General features: G+C 41.0%; 1 protein-coding gene across 1 annotated transcript in view; it reads right to left on the reverse strand.

Annotated features, from left to right (window-relative positions):
* LOC139748174 (zwei Ig domain protein zig-8-like) overlaps positions 1-5,468 on the reverse strand; it is a 48,418-nt gene extending 42,950 nt beyond the window's left edge. The window contains exon 1 of the mRNA XM_071660934.1: positions 5,122-5,468. The gene's annotated coding sequence lies outside the window, so the exon portion shown is untranslated. The remainder of the gene's footprint in view (positions 1-5,121) is intronic.
* Positions 5,469-17,145: the final 11,677 nt, after the last annotated feature.

Here is a 17,145-nt window from a genome sequence, read left to right on the forward strand (position 1 = left end):
TGAATTATGGCGAAACAGTTTGGAGATATTTTTCTGAGTAGAATTTTTTCAAAGAATGTTGGCCATACACAATGGTAAAGTATGCTAGCCATACACGAAAATAAAGTATGTTGGCCATACACACTGGTAAAGTACGCTGGCCATACACAAAAATAAAGTATGTTGGCCATACACAATGATAAAGTACGTTGGCCATACACAAAAATAAAGTATGCTGGCCATACACGAAAATAAAGTACGTTGGCCATACACAAAAAATAAAGTACGTTGGCCATACACAAATGGAAGAAGATACTCGGAAGCCGATTGACATATATATATCATCAAAATGACTATCATGTCAGGTGATGACAATGTATATTGCCTCATAATGGCAGCTACAATATATTTTCAAGATTTGATAAAGCCACCTCGTCGTCAGATATCATCTCTGGTCCTGTGTACAGTATGTTAGCTAATATATGAAAGGCATTGCCGGACTAGACTAGAAAAACAGAACTCGTATATGGCAGCCATAACTTGCACCTGAGAGGTTGGACACACTTGCTTCGTCTATTTTATACTCTCGTTCTTTCTATTTTCTTATCTATTCATCTCTCTACTATTCATCTACCTATCTATCTACTATTTATCTATTTATATATTCATTTGACTATCTATATAGACCGATAGGTAGATAAATAGATCAACGGGTGTTACTAGAATCCGTGTGTAGAAGGTCTGTAGAAGGTCGGAGATGCATCTTCGAGAATACAGACTCGTCATTATACCTTTATTTAAACGTACATATATATGTATGTGCATTTATATGTATATGTATTTATACAGTGTGTGTATGTGCCTTTCTTTATGACTTATTTATACATGTGACACATTTCGTGTGCGTGCGAGTGCGTTGTGTGAGGGAGCGAAAAAAAAAAGGCGATCTCGAACCAGCAGGAGGGAAGTGGCTCTACCACTCGCTCGCTCTTCCATCTAGGCTCCTTCACTGATTATAATCCTCTCATAATGAAAGCCGTTCTTTTTCTATAATCTGAGAGCATCATTACTTACAGAACTTAATTAAAGCGACATAAATGTTATATTCTCATGGCGAGTCGCAAACTCTCTCCAGGGGTTTCATCAGCACTCCTTTTTCCTTTCCAGTCAGCGAGGTAAGTGGGCGGCGCGATGGTGCTACTAATTCCAGGATTATGCAGTTTCCAAGACTCAAAAATTAACGCATGTGGGAACTTCGTTGTGATAAGGCTGCGGCGGGAGGGCGGTGGTCTCAAACCTGTGTCCGACTTGAAACCTTCTTGATTTCCACGTTATGACAGAGAGAGGACGCCATGTCTAGGTGAACTGTGTACTGCCAGTAAGTGGACAAGGGTCTAAAGTGTCCATTTCTGTAGGTGTGACCTGGTCTCGTAGGTTCTCGGGCTATGGACGATGCCTGGTCCAGCTGAAACTTGTAGTCAGGAGTATATGACAGTATACTGAAAACATATTTCTTTTCCTTATCATGCCTGTGTATTTCTATTACTCTTTATCTTTATTAATTCAATTATCTTTCTCCCTATCACACATAACTACAATACATAACTCTCACAACTCGTTCTTCATAGTTATAGATTTTTCCTGTGGAAGCACCACGCGCTACACCTGCCTTTTTGACCAAATTTCGTCGTAAGTATTCGTAAGCACTTTCTCTCTGGTAGGTGTTAGGCAGCCACTGACCAGGGAGGCATATAACCAGTGCTACCTGCCTGGGGTTCGGGAAGGTAGAGGACAGCTGGCCAGTGAGCCAGCACTTCATAGGTTTTATCAAGTTTTATTTTTGTTTTTCGGCCCAGGATAATGTTCTCTCTGTGTGCCTCACTCCTGCATAGGATGGTGGCTTTCAGTCACCAAAAAGATTCTCTTCATCTTATGTTAAACACTTGATAACAAGTAACTCATACAACTCATTTCATTTTACTGTTTATTTGTGGTGAGCGCTACGCGATAGTCATGCTTTTTGAAAAAAAAAAGTTGTTGTAGGTTCTCTTTAGAAAGTACTCTCTCTCTCTCTCTCTCTCTCTCTCTCTCTCTCTCTCTCTCTCTCTCTCTCTCTCTCTCTCTCTCTCTCTCTCTCTCTCTCTCTCTCTCTCTCTCTCTCTCTCTCTCACACATTTCTCATTTTATCATTGCTCCGGATCTCTGTTCCCCTCCCCCCTCATTCTTTACCCCTTCTTATTGCCTTTCTATCTTTTATTCTCTCTCTTTCTCTTCTCTTTCTAACCGTCATTTTTTTCTCTCTAATATTTCTTTTTCTCCCTCCGTTTCCTTCCATACTCCTTCTCTTCCCAATTCCATCTCATTAACGATATTGATCAATCATAAACTCTTGCAATACAATGTTCTCATTCTTTTTAATCTGCTAGCTTATATATATTGGGCGATCAATATTCACTCAGTGATTATTGAGCCATTAGATAAATCCCACAGACCTGGTTATTCTGTCTTCTGTACTACCTTCACACATAGCCATACTTTGTTACTGCCCATGATCTGCTCTGATACAGTATTTTCGAGGTTGATTAGGTCATTATTCTATATTAGATATTGCCTTCTGTAATTACTGTATATCACCAGTTGTTCTATGACTGATAATTTTGTGTCATTGTGTTACACTACTACCAATAGTATACTACTGCCTGTGTTATACTCCTGAATATGATGTATTACTACCTGTGTTATACTCCTGAATATGATGTATTACTGCCTGTGTTATACTCCTGAATATGATGTATTACTGCCTGTGTTATACTCCTGAATATGATGTATTACTGCCTGTGTTATACTCCTGAATATGATGTATTACTGCCTGTGTTATACTCCTGAATATGATGTATTACTGCCTGTGTTATACTCTTGAATATGAGGTATTACTGCCTGTGTTATACTCTTGAATATGAGGTATTACTGCCTGTGTTATACTCCTCAATATGATGTATTACTGCCTGTGTTATACTCCTGAATATGATGTATTACAGCCTGTGTTATAATAATGCTTCTTTTATACCACTGCCTATGCTATGCACTTGGTCGTGTTATGATAATGACTACGTTACACTACTGCCCATAATACAAGTAATTATGTAGTTCATTTGTACACCAATCACTGTATCATACTGTTTCTTTGATGTAAGTTTACCATATTCTTGCTACATTAGTGTACCCTTACATCTACACACTCTTCTTAAAGTTCCCATATCATTGATCTACTTTTCCCTTTTCTTTTTTCCTTCGCAAATCCCAGTACTCAGAAGTTGGACTTGTCAAATGGGAGCGAAGCTTTTTTGGTCCTTTGTTAGAGTGGAGAGTGCCATTTGCCCTTTCTGTAATCCGTGGGTAAGGTGGAATGAAATATGAATGCATTAGTCTAACTTGTCACCACTGCATGAGGTTTCTGTCTCATTCTAGAACTATTTTCCAAAATTCTTGAGCCTTTTACTCTCCAAGGCTTTGATGATCTTCACACACACACACACACACACACACACACACACACATATATCTATCTATCTATATATATATATGAACATTATATATATATATATATATATATTTTTTTTTTTTTTTTTTTTTTTATACTTTGTCGCTGTCTCCCGCGTTTGCGAGGTAGCGGAAGGAAACAGACGAAAGAAATGGCCCAACCCCCCCCATACACATGTACATACACACGTCCACACACACAAATATACATACCTACACAGCTTTCCATGGTTTACCCCGGACGCTTCACATGCCTTGATTCAATCCACTGACAGCACGTCAACCCCTGTATACCACATCGCTCCAATTCACTCTATTCCTTGCCCTCCTTTCACCCTCCTGCATGTTCAGGCCCCGATCACACAAAATCTTTTTCACTCCATCTTTCCACCTCCAATTTGGTCTCCCTCTTCTCCTCGTTCCCTCCACCTCCGACACATATATCCTCTTGGTCAATCTTTCCTCACTCATTCTCTCCATGTGCCCAAACCATTTTAAAACACCCTCTTCTGCTCTCTCAACCACGCTCTTTTTATTTCCACACATCTCTCTTACCCTTACGTTACTTACTCGATCAAACCATCTCACACCACACATTGTCCTCAAACATCTCATTTCCAGCACATCCATCCTCCTGCGCACAACTCTATCCATAGCCCACGCCTCGCAACCATACAACATTGTTGGAACTACTATTCCTTCAAACATACCCATTTTTGCTTTCCGGGATAATGTTCTCGACTTCCACACATTTTTCAAGGCTCCCAAAATTTTCGCCCCCTCCCCCACCCTATGATCCACTTCCGCTTCCATGGTTCCATCCGCTGACAGATCCACTCCCAGATATCTAAAACACTTCACTTCCTCCAGTTTTTCACCATTCAAACTCACCTCCCAGTTGACTTGACCCTCAACCCTACTGTACCTAATAACCTTGCTCTTATTCACATTTACTCTTAACTTTCTTCTTCCACACACTTTACCAAACTCCGTCACCAGCTTCTGCAGTTTCTCACATGAATCCGCCACCAGCGCTGTATCATCAGCGAACAACAACTGACTCACTTCCCAAGCTCTCTCATCCCCAACAGACTTCATACTTGCCCCTCTTTCCAAGACTCTTGCATTTACCTCCCTAACAACCCCATCCATAAACAAATTAAACAACCATGGAGACATCACACACCCCTGCCGCAAACCTACATTCACTGAGAACCAATCACTTTCCTCTCTTCCTACACGTACACATGCCTTACATCCTCGATAAAAACTTTTCACTGCTTCTAACAACTTGCCTCCCACACCATATATTCTTAATACCTTCCACAGAGCATCTCTATCAACTCTATCATATGCCTTCTCCAGATCCATAAATGCTACATACAAATCCATTTGCTTTTCTAAGTATTTCTCACATACATATATATATATATATATATATATATATATATATATATATATATATATATATATATATATATATATATATATATATATATATATATATATATATATATATATATATATATTTAAACCATCATTACATAGTTGCAATGATCATACTCGTACGTCCAGTGAAAACAAAAGTAGAAGAGTACTCACTCCTGGACACTTGAAGACCTTCAGATAGCAAAAGCAGCAAGAGACAGACCATTGTTTATCTGATCCACACAATCAATTGGTTTTGTACTGCGTGTGAGTTTGTTTCGATATCTCTCTACAGTTATAATCAATTGTGTATCTTTGGTTCAACAACACCTATGATAAAAGTTTTCAACACTTAAAGTACATAAACTTCGATAATCCTTTTGAGGTATTCAGCTCTTGTTCTTGAACCATATATAGGGGATGGTAATGTCCTGTTCCCACTGAAGGAGGTTTCGGGTACCTGGGGACGGTGAGCGTGTTCTTACAGAAGTAATCATTCAAGAGCTTCACTTACACGTCCGTTGTGGCCACCAGTTGGCGGGAGACTGGTGCCTCTGGCTTGCCAGCGGGGACTTGCCGTTCCCCCCCCTTCCTCCCCCTCCGTCGCCTAGCACAACACAATGGAAGGCTGCTTATATCTCCTTTATCATTTTTCCCTCTTTTTTTTCTTTCCTTCCTCCTCCTCCTCCTCCTCCTCCTCCTCCTTCTTCTCCTTCTCCCCATCTTCCTTCTTCCTCCCTGTACTTTTTCGACCCGTTGCCCTTCCCTGGTTGAGTATACTTGAAGTCCAAGAGGTTTTAGTTTTGTCTGCCACTCAAACAAGAACAACAAGATATTGAAAAAAAGAAACGAGAAGTGTAAGAGATAAAAACCTACTAACATCACTACTATACCTTAGTGGATGAAGGACCACCATGCATGTTGTGTTTCAACAAACCTCTTAACATGGGGACTGATGTCTGTCATTGGCTCCTCTGTGTGTGTGTGTGTGTGTGGGTGTGTGTGTGTGGGTGTGTGGGTGTGGGTGTGGGTGTGTGTTGGTGTGTGTGTTCGTTTGTCTTTATTCAATATGCATCATCTGGTAGGTCGTACTCTATGGCTACAAAACATTTAAAGCATGAATAAGTTTGAGTATCCTTCTATATCCTTCTATATCCTTCTATATCCTTCTATATCCTTCTATTCAGCACGTCTTGTCTTGTTAGAAATGTGAGCATATTTAGGTACGTCCGGTTGTCAAACTGTGAACTTGCATTTTTCTGAATACTTAACTTTATGAGACAAGGGACATGACTCTATAAGGGAATATGTGACAATATAAGGGAATGCATTCCCGTATGAGACAAAGTATTTATGTCGTACATATTCGTGTGTACTGAAGTGTTCCTAGAAAATCTGTTTTGATAGTCAGAAAAATGCTTATATTTATGACATTACACTTCTATCTACCTGTAGAACTCCACTGCACTTTGACGTTACACCATCCATCATAGGCCTGACATCACAGCATCTCTGTTGATCAAGCCATCATGTCTTACTGGGGGTTAAAGATCTCCAATGTTACTATGACTTCACGAGGCAACACTTCACCTCTGATGTCACAAAATCCAGTTAGTCTATAGGGGTCACTTGGTTACTATTAACTTTCATTTCCAATGGTTTCTAGTCTATCACATCAACCCAACCTTTAGAGGAAAAGGTTCAGTGCACCTCTTAGAAACATGTCACACAGGCCAAGCTCTTAGGTAACCACGGCTCGTTAGAGAAGAATTAAAGTGGCAAGATGTAAGGGATTATAAAGTGGCAGTTGTAATGCATTGCGGCAGAAGAGCCCAAGTAGTTTTATAGAAAGCTGAAATACCTTCGAACATGATTTTGAAAACTGGATGTCTTACGATATATATACATTGTGTGTGTGTGTGTGTGTGTGTGTGTGTGTGTGTGTGTGTGTGTGTGTGTGTGTATTGATATCTATACTCCTTACATTCATGCTTTAAAGGAAGATTATTTGCTACCAGCAATAACGGATTAAATCCCATATCTTCCGAAAATTTTCTCTTACCTTATAGTCAGCGTTAACTTATTGTTAAAACTTCCTGAATTCGTAATTTTTTCAAGCCAGTTTATTCAGCTAATTTCACTTCGAGGGGAAAATGATCATCTCCGAAAGATTAAGAAGGCATCTATATATCTGAATATCTTGACATTTATTACGTACTTGAATACAAAATACTGAGCAGAGGAATTATAAGATACTGAGCGGTTCGTTGAGGAAACCCTGCTTTACCCCAGACACTGCAGGGGACACCACTATAAAATTTTCGCATGGCATAGGGCGATACAGCAGGGAACACATTAGTACATAACTCCATACATGTCCCTACCACAGCTCAAGACAATCATTACACTTACCACAATAGATACGACAAATTATATGCTTTTTTTTTACTATGCTCCACCATATCACATCCCAGACCCTACGCATCCCTGCGCCCGTCACATCCTAGCACTCACACATCCCAGCATCCCTCACATCCCAGCTCTATACTGCGACAGAGAGGAGACCTTGGTAGTCTTGGATGAGGCAGAACTTCTCTCAGCGCCACATAGAGGCGGAGGTACCCCAGTAGCAAAATGGCAGCTAAAAGCACCTTTGTTGTTGCATATGTTTGAAATGTTATGCCAGACAGTTGGAGGTCCATGGACGTTTTTTTGTGTGTGATATAAGGCAGAAGTGCGCCTCAACCAGGGGGCTGTTGAGCCATGAAAAGAGGAACTTGCGACCAAGGATACTTGCCAAGGGGATAACTGATATGGCGCTTCCGTGTGGCTTTGGCGTGAACGTGAAAAAATTTGTGGTTGTACCGCCAACGTGTTCTTGGGCGGGTCTCTATCCCAGAAGAGAGACAGGTAGTTTAGTGGTCGCCATATATTGAGCATACATTGTTATGCCATCTATTTCTTTGAGGTTTCTGACCGAACCTATCAGCTTTCTTAAACTATTCTTGTCTACTTGTTCCATCTTTCACGAAGCCTTACTAAACTCTTCATGTGTTTTTTTTTTTTAGTTATTCATTGATCCCATACTCAGTTGCATCTGTCAACTCTCAATTTCATATCATAGTGGATGCTAATTATACTAGTTGTTCTTAAAGCTAAGTTCCATACAAAAGACACACACAGACACACAGACACATACACACACACTGAAGATGCTGTGGTTAGAGATGAATCTATGGCCTTCATATATTCTCATTTACTTTGCAGTTTTCCTTGCTCTATGAGCCTTCGAAAGTCTTTCTCGTTTGATGATACTTTCTTATCCTACTGTTATGGAGACTCATGTAGTTGTATTCACTCTCATGACTTTGAATTCTTTCAGAAGGGGAAGGGCTGTGTATTGTTTATGTTCTACATTTCTCTATTGTTTATGCTTTACATTTCTGTTTGAACTCATGTTTTTCATGGAAATTCATCTCTCTCTCTCTCTCTCTCTCTCTCTCTCTCTCTCTCTCTCTCTCTCTCTCTCTCTCTCTCTCTCTCTCTCTCTCTCTCTCTCTCTCTCTCTCTCTCTCTCTCTCTCTCTCTCTCTCTCTCTCTCTCTCTCTCTCTCATGATAGAATTTTTTCCTATTTTTCACAGGCCAAGGGGGAAAGAGGTCGTCTGTTAGCCTAGCGTCCTTCTTCTGGTTCAGTCCATCTCTACGACTTTAGCTCTCTTGTACTTACCAGTTTGCTTTTGAATGACGGGATCTTTTACCTACACATCTCCTGGTGTCTATGACTCAGTCATAGCTCGGTCGCCCGACACTCCTCATGCTGCAGACCTACAAGCCATGACTGGCTGGTGCAGGCGACTTTATAATAGCTAGTATGTGCAGCACCGTGAGGGCCGCCTTGTCTAACTTCATTACCGGAACCAATTGCATTAAGTTATGGTCGCTCGCCGACTAGCGAAGCTGCCAGCCTTGCTTTCCTTTACGAGCACGCACAAACAGCCCTTGTCTCTTGGTGTTGACCCCACGACCACGGACACACAGCTTGTGCCTCTCTCTGTCTCTCCACAACACAGCATCATGCACAGAATCGTCAGCACCGATCCAGTCATCCTATATCAGCAAAGGTGTTTATAACCTCTGCTTATGCTCATTATTCATTCAAAACAACATTTTTTTGGTCTATTTCATCTGTTTCCATCTACATTTTTTGTGTCTATTTCATTTGTTTCCATCTCTGATCCGTCCATCGAAATTTGTCGATGGTTATGAGTCTGAGTGAAAATAATTATAATCTAGAAAAAGTGTCATTCGTAGAGAATGAAAAATATGAAAAACCTAACATGAAGCACCAATGATAGATAAGTAGTTCTTAAGAAAATCTTACCAGAATAAACCCACTTGGTCGTCACAGTCAGTCATGGGAAACTCAACGAACATATCACAGCCAAATATGACATCAGCTCCTTATCATAATCTCAATCTTGGAGTAAGTGTTCATTAGGGAAGAAAGTTGTATTTTACGCGAGACAAACTCCAGGCCCTTGGCTGAGGTATTGGCTCACCCCTTGCACTCGACTGGGATAAGAACGTGTGTGTCATTTTGATGGATATGTGTGAGTCTCTTGCAGTTTAGTTTTCCAATTAATTTCGAGACTTTATTGGTAAATTTGGTCAAAACTTAGCCAGGCTTCAATAAATCTATCCCCCAGTAGTTTACCCTGTGGAAAATGAAAGCCCCAGACACGAACTTTTCTTGATGAACTGTGATGTGCAGTGAGTTCATTTAGGAAACCAAGTGAGATGGGAAGTGGTACAACGTGCAGACATGATGCACAGACGTGATGTGCAGACATGATGCACAGACATGATGCACAGACATGATGTGTAGACGTGATGCACAGACATGATGCACAGACATGATGCACAGACATGATGCACAGACATGATGCACAGACATGATGCACAGACATGATGCACAGACATGATGCACAGACATGATGCACAGACATGATGTGCAGACATGATGCACAGACATGATGCACAGACATGATGTGCAGACATGATGCACAGACATGATGCACAGACATGATGCACAGACATGATGTGCAGACATGATGCACAGACATGATGCACAGACATGATGTGCAGACATGATGCACAGACATGATGCACAGACATGATGTGTAGACGTGATGCACAGACATGATGCACAGACATGATGCACAGACATGATGCACAGACATGATGTGCAGACATGATGCACAGACATGATGCACAGACATGATGCACAGACATGATGTGTAGACGCGATGCACAGACATGATGCACAGACATGATGCACAGACATGGTTGCAGACTTGATGCACAGACATGATGCACAGACATGATGTGCAGATATGGTGTGCTAAATAATAAAAAAGCAGACATGGACATGACTACAATAATAAGATGTCTACACACGATGTTTAGGAAAATAAGTTTCTCACACGTGATGAGGGATTATATGGGTGGTGTCTACTTGCCTTGTGAACAGAGATGACTATTACCGGTTGGCACTTTCGGTTGCTAATATTGACGTTTCTTAGTAGAAACTTCTGCTTCCCAGTATTATAAAGTAATGCACGTTCATGTTAATGCTAATATTACATTCTATTTTCATTCCAGTCTTTTCCTTTTTTTAAAAAAATCAGCCACCTTGATGAAGTGTACTAAAATTCTCTCTCCCTGTGGCATACATTTGTCTCATTATTAGTGGCAATTATTTCATTATCTGAACAGATTTTCCCAGCGTCACATTGCTTAGGGGCAAGGATGTCGTCTGGTGAGGCGCAAAAGCGACCGGGTGAAGGTCACAAGCCAAGCAATGGCGTGTCCTCCCCTGCACTGCTTAGCCAGTCGCTGCCTTCCCCCATTGGCCACAATCAATGCGGTTAACTTCGTCTTCAGATCCGCTGTGGGATAGTTAGTGCCAGGTCAGTGCGAGCTGTCAGTGTGATACACTGGACCCCATCACCTGCTGCTTCGACCGACTGCGTCTTCAAGTCCCGGCTGCCGCTCCGCTTCCTTGATGGCATCTGTCACATCCCTCATGGCCTAGGGACCGAAGGATTTATTCTACTCCATGTTTTTTCCCAAGATCTTCTGGAGGGTAATCTGTTTATGTACGTCAATAGTCTGCTCTCTGTATATCCTTATGCATCTCATGGGTTGTATATCAGGTGACTTATGCATCTTTGACTGACGATAGATATTAATTGGCATACGACCTTCCAATTACATCACAACTTTCCAATTGTGCTCTTGCAAAAATATACATCAGTGCAGTATCATGCAATCAGATAACTGGTTTGCTCAAAAAAGGTTTTCATCATCACAAAAATACTCAGCCTCTTAACCAATGAGACGTGAATCAAATTTGCATCCTTACATTACCCTGAATGAGCACCCACACTTACTCAACAAAAATATAACATAAGAAATTCACTCACCGCGTCACAGATATCAATAATAATACATGGACGAACATGGAAACATGAAAACTCATTACTACCAATTTTGGAAAAGAGAAAGAATTTCTTAGTTCTCTGTGCAAACAATATCTCTGTTCCATTCTAAACTATACCCCATCTGGCTGGTCAACTACCCTTTGAAAAGTAAACATAACAAAACTAAAAAAAAACTCACAGAATAGAACACTTCGAACAATCACCAGCTGCCTAGAAACCACAGATATAGATTCAGCAACTGCTCAATGTAACAGAGAAATCTAATGCAATTCCGTTCCAATATGCTCAGCGTCATATTTCGTGGAACAGCATGGACCTCTCCCATCCGAACCACATCGTAGTCATTCATCAACCTTCGAACACACAAAAAAAATATTGTCATAAAACCAAATCTCATTTATCTTTACTGAGAGATTCCTGTATTCCCAGCAAACACAATTACAGACGCGTTCGCAACGAAAAGGCGTGAGAAACGCTAAACACACAAAATACCTTGTCTCAAAATACCTTGTGATATCTTACCTTCTCGTATCATAGTTACACTTTATTTCCTCATTTTCTTTACCATTTCCTGCCCCTCTCTCTTTTCCCCCACACGCACACATCTCTGGCCCAGTAATTAGAGTTTCCCAAACCAGTACTGCCACTGTCCCTGACTCCCTTGCCTCGTTAGGCTTTAACTGCCCTGTTCCCTTACTTACCCCCTCTTCTCTTTAGCTCTTGACTACCCTCGTTTATCTCATCACCGCTCACGTCCCCTGGGTGTCTGAAGCCCGTCTCTCTGGTTGTCCAATAGCCATCCTTCACGATGCTTTTTAGCTCGTGTTGGTTGCTGAATCATTACATCTGTGCGACAGTACAGCGTATTGTGATATATCATCAAGTGACTCATTATGAATATCTGAATTTGACGTATAGTTGAAAAAAAGTTATTTTCAACCTTACCATAAAACGTGAGAGGAAAGGTAAATAAAACGTTCTTATGAAATTATATGTTTTACCATGTGATCATACGACTAAACCCTTTGTTTCATTACCTCTTCAGCGAGTCAGCTCCAAACATTATGGTACTTGTAGAGGTGCCATCACCGTAGAGTGTTGAAGACTTCGTGGGGTTATATGCTAGATTTCCTTCTAATATGGTCGGCATGCAGTACGAAGTCTCTTATTGGTATGGCATAGCAAATCACTGTAACAATTTTTCGCATGGGCTCTCGTCTCTCTCTGCCTATGAGAGCTTTCTCTACCCTTCTTTGACTGTCCATATTACCATGTGTCTGTCTGATGGAGAGACAAATTGTATAGGATCCACGAGATGGCACCACACATTGCTCTAAGCGTATGTCGGGATCTGAGGACACACAAGCACTTCACATTTCCCAGGACACACTCACGCAAGTCTCTCCTTGAGCTCATGGTGCGTTGTTGTCTGTCAAGTTGGCTGACACATAAATGCAGAAAATTAGGACTATAATACGTGACAGGTCAGGTAAAAAGCAGCGATACTGACTTATACTGTTACTAATCATTGTTGAAGCCATGTTTGATCAATGTTACACTGACTTCAAGACGATGATGCCAGATTGTATTCACAATACTGTAAGAGTCTGTTGATGTGAATTTGAGGCTTGTAAAACTGCGACAGCCTTATATAAGTAACGATATGATTATAGGAGTTTCATTCGAATTCAAGATCCTTTTTCTATTCTTAACTTCTGGACTCCAAAAAGTGATTATTTATGCAAAGTGTCCACTCGTTACTGGGATCGAGATTAGAAAGTATAAGTGTGAGGTTTAGTGTACCGCTCCCTCCATTAAGTGAGAGGGTTGCGATGGCCTTCATATTCGAAGTTTACAGTCCAGTGGGCGACGAGGGAGAGTGTGAAGGTTGGAGGGGAGCGGCCGGGCGCCGTTCTGGTGCTCTGCCAAGTTTGTCCTCCACCAGGAAACATAAACCTTGGATGTGGTGTGCCTCTGCCTAACCTGCAGTGGTACTTTGGCGATTAGCGTGTAGTTCAAAAGGTTTGCGGATGGTATGGCACATCTTGCTACATCTACACACTGTCATGGCGGTTCTATGCTGATCTAAACAGCTATTTTGCCACTGCACCCGATGTTTGTAGCCACATCTTCCACTTGGTGTTATAATGTTCCAACTGCAGTGACCCCACTGCTTGCAGTCGTTACTGCCTTGGTTCGATCATGAGGATCATGTCTTTGGAGTATGACAATTAGGATGGGTGAGACTTTAAGGTGATTTAGGACAATACAAGACATCGAGAGCCAAGAGAAACTAGAGAAAAGGCAGAAAGGGACGTGAGAATGTGGGCACTAATGATTATGGGTAACTGAGGGAGAGTTAGGACTAATGAAAGCCAGATGAAAGAGAGACGCAGATAACAAAAACTGTGGATTAGTGAGAATTTATCAATGGCACAAGTTATGGAAAGTGAGGTTAGTCAGAGATAAGAAAGAGTGAAATATAAGAAAGAATGACATCAGAGAGAGAACGAAACCTGAAAGAGAGTGAGAGCTAAGTGATAATAAGAGAGTGACTAATACATAGTGAAGATAGAACTGAATAATCTAGTCAAATGATAGATTGAACTGAGGAAGAATAAAAGCCAAAGGAGAGAAGTGTAAACCAGAAAGTAGCTGCCAAGGCAAAGTGAAGGCTGAGACCAAGAGTCGAAAGAAAGTGGAGTCGAGGAACTACAGAGAGAGAGAGAGAGAGAGAGAGAGAGAGAGAGAGAGAGAGAGAGAGAGAGAGAGAGAGAGAGAGAGAGAGAGAGAGAGAGAGAGAGAGAGAGAGAGAGAGAGAGAGAGAGAGATGATAAGCCGCAGCAACAGCTCAGGATGTAGTGCGTAAGTGGAATGAGTTTCACTTGAAGGAAGAAATATGGAATAAATGTTAGAATAGAAGGAAAGTGAAACTAGACGTGGAGTAAGAATAGAGTGAGAATGAGAAACCAGAATGGTGATAACTATAGGAAACGAATAATACAATAAGTAAAAATCGAAGAAATTGAGAATATGATAAAAATAAGAATAAAGAGAAAAGTGAGATGGGAAAGCGAGTGAGAGTGAGGAGAAGGATGATAGAATGTGGAAGGTAAGAACGCAGTGAGAACTGGAGGAAAGGTGAAATATGAGGAAAAGAAGGAGAGAGTGGGTGAGGGAGAGAGAGCCAAGGAAAAATTAACCTGAAGGGACCAGCGGGGCCTTAGAGCTGGTCCAAGAGCCTCTGGCCTGTCTGGTTTTTGCTTGTTACAACCCTTCCCTTCCACACTGGTCTAGGAAGCTCTGGATTGGCCAGCCACAAGGGTGTTACGGCTTCCCACGTCAACAGTGTATTGTTCTTCGTAGACAACGCTAGAACTCTATAACAAAGGGTACTTTGTTCTAGGGAAAAAGAGCGAGCACTGTAACGAAGTAATCACCCTTTTGGAAGTCAGATATAGAGGGTGAACTACATTGTCACAATTACGTGTCATTACGATGTGGGCAATCTTCAGGTAAATTTGAGGTTGTCGTGAAACTTATCATCAAAAAAAAAGAGAGAAAAAAGAGTGAAGATTTCTGTAGATGAAACAAAGTAATGTTGAGTGTAAAGAGGATATTCCCAGCGTAGAAGGGACAATGCGAATTCGTAAAGGGGGAAAGGAGGAATGGGCTATGGTGGAATCAAAAAATTTACGAAACTACTTCACCCAATCCACACTGGCAGCTTACGTCATCATTAACGATTCAGTAATATCGTATATCTAACCTCGGTTTTTTTTTTTAACAATGAGACTTTCCAAAAGTCAAGTAAAAGCACAACCATTAACATTTCAACTACAGACGCCATCACCAATCTATTAATCATCATTACTACTACCACTCCAACACAAGCCATACCATACATCACAACAGAATGTACCACAAAAATCACGAACGCCACAAGAACCCACCACTTCACAACCACCATAACAACCACTGCCTGTTGTAACCAACACCTTCATTCGGGTCATAAGACCAGCATTATCCAAGCAATGAACACTCCATTCAAACTTGTGTAGCCAAAAATTCATCATCACTAGCACCATCATTACCAATGTCACTTTCACCATCATCACCTTCACCACCTTCACCTTCACCACCTCCACCACCACTACAACCTCCTCCACCACCAACACCACCACACTACAACCTCCATCTCCATCACCACCACCACTAGCACCAACATAGCTACAGCCACCACGACCAGCACCTACACCACGACCTCACCCTACAGTCACCACCTACTCCACCTACTCCACCACCACCACAGTGATTGCCTCCCTCGGGAAGTGGACCAAGTCCTCCTCACCTTGACAGATGAGAAAGCAATTTATCCATTTTTCGTCTGATTTCTTTTTTTTTCTTTCGACCAAAATTAATTCCCTTCAAGAGAGTTAGACAAATGGTTTCCAACCGGTCACACTGGGAATAAGAAATGTCCTATCAATATTTACAACACTGACGTGTTTTATGGATAGTGAAGGAATACTTAGATTATTACTGAATACGATTTTATATTAGAAATGATTGATTTTGCTGCAATCGATAATGGTCAAGTTTTGAAACTTCAAGCTGAAAAATTGTACCAATAGTTTTGTTTTAGAATCTAGAAATCATGATAAACTAATGAGTCCACGGGGAAAATGAAACACGAAAAGTTCCCAAGTGCACTTTCGTGTAATAATCACGTCATCAGTGGAGACACAGGAGAGAAATATAACAGTCAGTTGATATACATCGAAGAGACGAAGCTAGGACGCCCTTTGGTAAACATGTGATTGTCCAAATGGCGTCCTAGCTTCGCCTCTTCGATGTATGTATATCAACTGACTTATATTTCTCTCTTGTGTCTCCCCTGATGATGTGATTATTACACGAAAGTGCACTTGGGAACTTTTCGTGTTTCATTTTCCCCGTGGACTCATAGGAATATCTTGATCACGCGCAAAATTGTGAGCCTTTCCAATATATATATATATATATATATATATATATATATATATATATATATATATATATATATATATATATATATATATATGGGAATAATGAAAAAATCTTTAAGAACAAAGACTTTCTTGTGAAAGGAGAGACGAAGATGATATAGAGCCACGCAATAAGAGGCAGGAAAGAGAGGCTGTTTCTTCTTTTGTAAGTGTGTCACATGAAGAACTTTAGAGCGTCGTATCTCACCGTGAATTAGAGCTGGAAAGAGCACCCCCTTCCCCCCCAAAAACAGAGTTGTCTCTAACACAAAGCATCGTTCTGACACTGATCAGCCATGGGTGTTGGGGGGTTTGTGTAGGATTTCATGGAGGTCGTGGGGTGGGATTGTCTATGTCGTGGGTTGGATATGTAAGGATCTTGGCATGTGTTTATGAGGATCTTGGCATGTGTTTATGAGGATCTTGGCATGTGTTTATGAGGATCTTGGCATGTGTTTATGGGGATCGTGGGATGTGTTTATGGGGATCGTGGGATGTGTTTATGGAGATCTTGGCATGTGTTAATGGGGATCTTGGAATGTGTTTATGGGGATCTTGGGATGTGTTTATAGGGATCGTGGCATGTGTTTATAGGGATCATGTAGTGGATTGCGTGTGAGTTGTACAAAGTGAAAGTATCAGAAAATGAAGAACAAACCTAATATGA

The sequence above is a fragment of the Panulirus ornatus genome, chromosome 73 (genome assembly GCF_036320965.1).
Source record: "Panulirus ornatus isolate Po-2019 chromosome 73, ASM3632096v1, whole genome shotgun sequence".
NCBI classification, from domain to species: Eukaryota; Metazoa; Arthropoda; class Malacostraca; order Decapoda; family Palinuridae; genus Panulirus; species Panulirus ornatus.